This window comes from Mus pahari, assembly GCF_900095145.1.
Source record: "Mus pahari chromosome 14 unlocalized genomic scaffold, PAHARI_EIJ_v1.1 14_unlocalized, whole genome shotgun sequence".
Classification (NCBI taxonomy): domain Eukaryota; kingdom Metazoa; phylum Chordata; class Mammalia; order Rodentia; family Muridae; genus Mus; species Mus pahari.
This window is the reverse complement of record NW_018391602.1, coordinates 18,147-26,794: the sequence shown is the minus strand read 5'-3', so window position 1 is coordinate 26,794 and position 8,648 is coordinate 18,147. Positions and strand designations below refer to the sequence as shown.

Below are 8,648 nucleotides of genomic sequence, written 5' to 3'. Positions count from 1 at the left end.
CGATGACACAAACATATTTCAGTCTCCCTAAGCTAGGGACATGAGTAACATTCATGTGTCAAATGTGATTTGACAATTCTTGGGAAGTCCCAGGGCAAGGGGTGGCCCTATTTCTAGGATCGCTTCCTTTTTTGTCATGAGACAATGCCTGCTGTCCTGAGTTAGGTTGTTTTGTAATATGTTACCATGTATTGCGCAATTTGAGCCTTTTGTGGGTGTACTCAGCATCCCATGGCTGCCAGAAAGTTTAAAGCATCAATGGAGTGTCTCTGGGGTCTAACTCTTCAGGTCTACAAATAAAGAGATTATGGACTGAAATAAATGGCTATTCTTTTGAACCAAGGACTCAATATATTTGGACTGCTGTTATTGGGGGGTCAAGACCCCAAGACCACTCAGCATGATCAAAGTTCAAATTAGGCTTGGAGAGATACACTGCTCACTGAAAAGCTTCAAATGCACGTTTCAGGGGGATTTTTATTAGTTTATTTATTATGTGTATAGTATTCTTCCTGCCTGTATACCTGCATGCCAGAATGGGGCATCAGACCCTAGTATAGATGGTTATGAGGCACAATGTGGTTAATGGGAACTGAACTCAGGATCTCTGGAAGAGCAGCTCAGCTATATTGGCTGATTTTGTGCATCAACTTGACACAAGCTGGAATTATCACAAAGAAAGAAGCCTCCCTTGAGGAAATGCCTCCATGAGCTCCAGCTGCAAGGCATTTTCTCAATTAATGATCAAGGGTGGGAGGGACCCTTGTGGGTGGTGCCTTCCCTGGGACTGGTAGCACTAGGTTCTATAAGAAAGCAAGCTGAACAAGCCAGGGGAATCGAGCCAGTAAGTAATATCCCTCCATCCAAGCCTCTGCATCGGCTCCTGCTTCCTGACCTGTTTGAGTTCCAGTCTTGAATTCCTTTGGTGATGAACAGCAATGTGGAAGTGTAAGCCGAATAAACCCATTTTTTCCCCCAACTTGATTCTTGGTCATGATGTTTTGTGCAGGAATAGAAACCCTGACTAAGACAGCAGCCTGTGCTCTTAAACTCTGAGCTATCTCTCCAGCCCCACAGGGAGGTTTGAAAGACAACTACATCCTTGTTGCAGTTTCAGGGGAAAGCAAAGCAAGCATACAGTTTAACAAGAGCCAAAAATATACAGCCCACTTGGGCATTTCCACCTCGAGTTTCTAGAACATGGTTGGGGGCTTTCCCAAGCCACGGGCCTTTCCAGGGTAGGGGTAGAAAAGGTGTGTGTGGGGGCCAGGGTCGATTTCAGTTTAAACCAAGATGGCTTCAGCTGAGACAAAATAGAAGAACCTTTGTCCTGTTACACCATCACCAGTAGTCAGAGACTTGTTCGGGAGGCACTAGCTAAAGAGCAGCTCCCACAGTGTCAAAAATAATACATGATTCAAACACGAATCATGGCTTAGGATATGGTGAAATGCAAATGAGAACATCCACTAAGTCAAGAACACCGAACCCCAGTTTCATTAGGTAAAAACTAAACTAGTAGAGGTACTTGGGACTGCTGAGTGTAGCGAAGCTCTCCTTCATGACATGCCCTTAGGTCCCGAGGCAATCCATACTCCCCCCACAGCAGCTTATGATACTAGAAGTATGGAAATGTTCCATGTAGATGGTGGGGTGACACAAGATCATAACTGAGAAAAAAAATGATATAAACTGTTCAAGTCTCTGGCATGCCTTTGGTTTAAGAAAACACACACATGCCTGGTACACTCAGGGGGCAGAGGATGGCAGTGGATCCTATGGAACTGGAGTTACAGACAGTCATAAGCTGTCATGTGGGTACTGGGACGTGAACCTGGGTTCTCTAGAAGAACAGCCCATGCTTCTAATCTCTGAGCTATCTCACTCCAGTCCCATTATGAGTGTCTTTAGACTAAATAAACAGTGGATCTCCTTGAAGGACTATTTCTACAGCAGACTTTGAGGTGTGGCTCTTTGCCACCTTTTCATAGAGCACTTTTATGGAAGGAAGGTTCCACTCCAGGAAACTAAAAGGTCTCCTTCTAACAAAATTGCAGGACATCAGAAAGACCTAAAAGATAAGAGAATCTAACTATCCAAGTTTCCCTGTTCACAGTTCAGTGAACCTTCCCAGGTTCTAATCAATATCAGTTTTCACAGTTTCAGGCAGGGAGCTGAACTGGGTTCAGTAGGCAGAGGATGTCTTTACACTTAAAAGGAAAGTAACATTTTACCCAAGACATTAGGCCTCAAGTTGCTTAAGTGACTGTGGTGGTTTGAATATGCTTGGCCCAGGGAGTGGTAGTATTTGGAGGTGAGACCTTGTTGGAGGAAGTGTGTCACTGTGGGTGTGAGATTTAGGACCCTCATCCTAGCTGCCTGGAAGCCAGTCTTCTCCTAGTGGCCTTCAGATGAAGATTTAGAACTCTCAGCTTCTCCTGCACCATGCCTGCCTGTACTCCCACCTTGATGATAAAGTACTGAATCTCTGAACCTGTAAGCTAGCCACAATGAAATGTTATGAGAGTTGCCTTGGTCATGGTGTCTGTTCACAGCAGTAAAACCCTAAGACAGTGACCTTCAAGCAGAAAAAGTAATGCTGGAGCAACCACAATACTCATCCTCAAGCTTTATTCCAGACTCATAGTAACAGAAACAGTGTGGCGCTGGCACAAACCCACACATGTAGGCCAGGGGAATAAAACAGTGGTCCCAGAAATAACACACATAGTTACAGCTGCCTAAGCTTTGACATAGCCATAAACAGACAGACAGACAAACAAACGAACAAACCCATACATTGGTACATTCAGGGGGACAGCCTCAGCCAGAAGGCAGAGGCCATCCTGGTGTACAGAGCAAGTTACAGAACATCTTGTCTCCAAAAACCAGAAAGAAAAAAAATTAAGGAGGAGAGTAAGGAGGAGGAGGACAAGGAGGAGGAGGACAAGGAGGAGGAAGGGGGAGGGAGGAAGGAAGACAGAAGAAGGAAGAAAGAGGAAAAGAGGAGGAGGAAGAGGAGAAGGAAGAAAAGGAGACGGGGGAAGAAGAGGAGGAGGAAGAGGAGGATGAGGACGAGGAGAAACAGCCTCTTCAGTAAGTGGTACTAGAAAAGCTGGATTTCTACCCACAGGAAAATGATACTAGATCTATATCTTTCACCCTGTTTAAAACAACCACCACCACCACAACAACAAACATTTCAAAAATGGTTCAAAGTTTTACTATTAAGACACAAAACTTTGGTTAAAATACAATGAAAAGTACACACATACATACATACATACATCACAGGCAAGGATTTCTGAAAAGGAGTCTAGTTGCACAAGAATATTCTCAAAAGCTGACAAATTAGATTTCATGGAAAAACCTTCAGTGCAGCAGCAGAAGCATTGCTAGAATGAGGAGACACCCTGAGTGATGGGGGAAACCCTTTGCCAGTGATGCCTCAGAAGCAGTATTAATACAATTATTATATTAATTATATTATTAATAGATGAGTTAAAGCCTTCAAAAATTAAACATCAAGAACAAATCAACAAATCCAGTTAATAAGTGAACTAATAAAAAACTACATAGATTTCTCAGATGGAGAAATATAAATTACTGATAAATACCTTTAAAAGTTATCAATATGCTTGACCATCAGGGAAACGAAAATTAAAACTGCTTTGAGATTCCATCTTACTCCTGTCAGAATGGCTGCTGATAACCATGCAACTCCTAACTGAAGGGAATGAGATCTGAAAAAGAAAGTGGTATCCCATTCTATCTAGAAAGCTGCCTGCCTAGGCAGAAAACTGAGTTATGAGCTGATAAGCACAAAGAGGAAGTAGGATAGTTATGTCGCTCATAGATAGATAGATGGATTGATTGATTAATTGATAGATAGATTGACAGATACACACATGTACTCATACACAATACATATATAATAGTAGATACATAAAAATATGCATGTATACATGTACATAATAATAGACACATGTATACATATGTAGTTGTATAAAACTAGATAGATAGATAGATAGATAGATAGATAGATAGATAGATAGATAGATAGATAGATAAAAAATATAACAAACACAAAATAACATTCAAATTCCTTTCTCTCTTGTTGACTTACAATGTCTCTTACTTAGGGTCTTATTGCTATAAAGAGACACCATGACCAAGGCAACTTTTAAAAGAAAAACATTTAATTGGGGCTGACCTACAGTTTCAGAGGTTCAGCCCATTATTGTCAGGGTGGGAATCATGGCAATGTACAGGCAGGCATCATGCTGGAAGAGCAGAGAATTCTACATCCAGATCAAGGGCAGCAGGAGGAGACAGTGAGCCACTAGACCTGAATCAAACTTCTGAGACCACAAAGCCCACCCCCTAGTGATACACTTCCTCCAACAAGGTCACACCTACTCCAACAAGGCCACAGCTCCAATAAAGCCACTCTCTAGGTGCCTACAGGGGCCACTGTTAGTCAAACAAACACAGTAAGTATATGCATTTTGTTTCCATTTTGCTTAGCAGCAACTCTGGGGTTCACACTACCTGGGTTTAACTTGTCACAGCTGAGTTACATGCTACTTTACGAATGATGCAGAAGCATTGCAATAGACTCACCCTTTCCCTTTGTCCTTTGATGTTCTTTTTCACAAAATCTCAAACATTTACCTTTAACCATGTATTTATTGTGTATGCATGTATGTATTTTCCCATGTATGTAACTGTAACTATGCCCACCCTTGCTCTGAATAAGGACACAAAGACTCTTTGTATTTATTATAAGCTTTGGGCACTGTAGCTGGGCAGATTCTCAGTTGTTCTTTTTTTTTTTTTTTTNGAACTCACTTGGTAGACCAGGCTAGCCTCGAACTCAGAAATCCGCCTGCCTCTGCCTCCCGAGTGCTGGGATTAAAGGCCTGCGCCACCAGGCCCGGCGATTCTCAGTTGTTCTAACCCAACAACAATGGCCTACTCTAAATCTTACTCTAAGGGCCCGAAAATTGCTGAAGGAAGACCCCAGACTCAGCTAGAATGCAAAGACAAAGACTGTATACTCTGAAGAAACATCTAGCATGCAACAGTTACCATTCTTTCCACAGAAACATTCTTTATAATAGGACTGCTTCATTGCTACTGAGGTAACAGCAGACTTTTAAAACTTAGGGCCCATTCCAAGGGGTTACAGAAACCATTAACTGAAGGCCATAAGGACCCCAGGTGCAAACACAGGAGCTAAGAAATTGACTGAATTTGTCAAAACTTCAAGGATGGTTTAGCTATAAGCTAAAACTTCTCCATGACCCTGTAAGCTAGAAACCAATGGTGAGGTTAAGGCAGATGATTGCTCCTAGTGCATATGCACACAGGCATTCTCTGTTATAACCTCTTATTCAGTTTATGATACGACTTATGTGCAGACCTGCAGTGAGCTTTTTCACCATGTGAGCACTTGCTCTGAGAGTCTTCCAAGTACTGGGAACAAAGGGCAGAGATAAGTGCCCCACCCCCTGTCTCCCTGAGACTCCAATTTAGGGAAGAACAACTCCCTGCAGAGGCTTTACCTAGCCTCCCTCTGTCACTTTGATGTGCTAACTGGAGGCTGGGGAAGCCAGCCTTAAGTGGTCAGGCAGATCATCTGCAGAACTGCAGAAACATAGACAGCAAATGACTAAATAATCCAGACTTAGTTTCTGAATGGAATATGAAAAATGAACCCCTCACTCACCACATGGCCCACCACCTGTCTACTTTAGTCTCCTCCTGGCACAGGCTTCTTCATCCTTGTCTGGCTGGCACTCTGGCCTCTGGTTCCCACCTGAGACCCTCTCTTTTTTGCCCAGAAGTCCCACCTTTACCCTTCAGCCCAGCTATTCACCATTCAGCTCTTTATTTAACCAATCAGGAGGTGATGGAGAACAATAATTAGAAAATACTAAGACAGGATATGCTTCATCATAATGACAATACCACAGTTTTACTATAAAAAGATTTCTGCCAAGATGGAAATTAGCATTTGAATAACACAAGGATAGTCTTTGTGTGTGGTACACAAAAACCTTCCCTCCAACACAGAAGGGTACCTGAGAGCAGGTGCTCAACAAGGCCAGTGTCATTGATTCCCTGGAACTGGAGTTACTGAGTCTGTGAGCCATAGGTGAGTGGTGGGAGTCAAACCCAGGTCCTCCACAAGAGTGTGCTCTGAGTCCCTGAGCCATCTTCCCAGCCCCCTGTAATTATCACAATTTTGTATTTCTACATTTTATAAGCACTATAATATAGTTATATATTTATCTTTTCAGTAATTTTTGAACACTGAGAAAGATTAATTACCTTTTAATATTCACAAAATGAGCCGGGCAATGGTGGCACAAGCCTTTAATCCCAGCACTTGGAAGGCAGAGGCAGGCGGATTTCTGAGTTCGAGGCCAGCTTGGTCTACAGGGTGAGATCCAGGACAGCCAGGGCTATACAAAGAAATTCTGTCTCAAAAAAACAGAAAACATATATTTTTTTTCTTACCATATACATACAAATGTATATATGTATGTATTCACATAATTACTCCTGTAGTACAGGCTTTCTTCATGTGACTCAGTGTTACTCAAATTCCCATCAGCCTTTAACTTTTCATGTGACAAAGGTCTCCTGGTGACAAAGCCCTTGCTGAATTGGTTTGTTTCACCAGAAAAGAACACCATTATTTTCTATCCACTAGGTGAAGTGGGGGTGGGGCAGGGTGTATTGTGTATTGAATTCTAGGTTGACAGTCTTTTTCTTTTAACACTGTACAACCTGGAAAATAAGAATTTTAAAGAAAAAGGACTATGGTAGTAAGAAAATATACTGAAAGGGGAAGTTTGGAACCATGGAAAAACAGGTTTTGAACTAGAATACATCTCCTGACGCCGTTAACCGTGTTAACCATGTGTAATAAGTGTACACACAGTAGGCACACAGAACAGATGAAGATCTGCAAGTATCAGGGGTTAACAGTGGTTAGTTCTCAACTCTGAGCTCAGGAGGTGAGATCCTCACAAAAGCTTTACTCTTCCTCTGCTTCCCCTAGACCAGCATGAGTCTGAGCTCCTTCCCCAGGCTTTCCACAGCAGGGAATGCCTTCAGCCTGAGAAGCCTGTAAGTCCTTGCTACAGAGAGGAGGCCCCCCCCACAGCCAAGGATGGGGGCTTAGCTGGGGAAAGGGCAGCTAGACAGTCTGCTCTATCAAAAACCAGCAGTGAGCTCAGTCTGGCAGCAGGCCTGCAGCAGGCCAGGAAACCCGAGCACCCCAAAACAAGTAACCCAGCCACTAGATAATGGAGCCAGTTCACTGTGACCACTGCTAGCCAAACCCACACTAGAGCCAGGGCTGCTCCTCTGGACCTCACAGACAGGCGACCAGTCCACAAGTGGAACACCACCCGGCCACAGACCAGAAGGATCTGGGACGGAGACCGAGTTCTGGAAAGAAAGGGAGACGTAAGTCTTCTTGTCTGTTTCCAAATTCTGCTCTCCAAGGCGGCCAGGGGAAGGAGATGGGGAGAACTCCTCAGAGTCTTTTCCCTGCAGATTGGAAACAGTGAGTGAGGGCCCCAGTGTGACCTTCAAGGGGGCCAGTGACAGACAGGAAGATGGGTGCCAGAGGGAAGGGCCTGGAGAAGAGCTTGTCTACTTTTGAATACGTTTTAACCTTTCTTGTGTAATTTGTATGAATAGATTCCATAAACAGATTGATTAGTTGGTAAATAGATACAAACCGATGGGCCGGTGACAGAACATTAGGATTTAGGAAGAGCGAGGAGGAAGGAGAAAGTGGGGAGAAGGCAGGGACCAAAACACCAAGAACAATCTGAAAGCCCAATACAGCTAAGGTTCAGAATTGTTAAAGTTTAGTTTATAAGCACATTCTGAGTTTCAAGCTTCCCGGTATTTAGTAGGTTTCTTATTGGTCTCTTTCCGCAGCCGGCCGGGAGAGGGCGGGTGAGGAGGAAATCTGTGCCACCTCAAAGCGTGCTGGGACCTGCAGCGCACGCTGGGATCTGGAGCGCAAAGGACCTGGACTTCCCTGGTCCGATTCTTCGCGAGGTGCTTAGAGACTCTCAGCTCCCCTCCACCTTCACCGAGGTCTAGTCCACCAAATCTAGGACCGGGTAGCCTGAGCAGCCCAGAAGTCAAGGTGATATCCGTGTGTCTCTCCTGCCTGAAGGTCAGGATATTTTACCAGACTCAGCGGCTCTTTCCTTTAAAAGTAGGTGCTGGTCCTGTGAAAGCTCTACGCCCCAATGTAGGAGAATGCCAGAACCAGGAATGGGAGGGGTGGGTTGGGGAGCAGGGGGAGGGGGAGGGGATATGGAATTTTAGGAGGGGAAACTAAGAAAGGAACTAAAACTTGAAATGTAAATAAAGGAAATATTTTTTAAAAAATTAAAAAAAAAATAAAGTAGGTGCTGAGGACTGGAGGGGCCAGAGGGTGAAAGGGAATGATCAGGGTGGGTGAGCACTCCCTGCTCAGCTCAGGAGAAGTTGGATGCAGAGGGGGGAAGGAATGGGGGAGGGAGTCTGTCTCTGTTGCTGTCTGTCTGCCTGCCTCTGTCTCTCTGTCTCTCTCTCTCTCTCTCCCTCCCTCCCTCCCGCTCTCCCTCTCT

At 44.1% G+C, this 8,648-nt stretch overlaps 1 protein-coding gene across 1 annotated transcript in view; it reads left to right on the top strand.

The window, feature by feature from the left end:
- Window positions 1-8,136: 8,136 nt before the first annotated feature.
- Window positions 8,137-8,648, top strand: part of LOC110314600 (schlafen family member 9-like) — a 9,567-nt gene continuing 9,055 nt past the window's right edge. The window contains 1 exon segment of the mRNA XM_021188871.2: window positions 8,137-8,209. The gene's annotated coding sequence lies outside the window, so the exon portion shown is untranslated.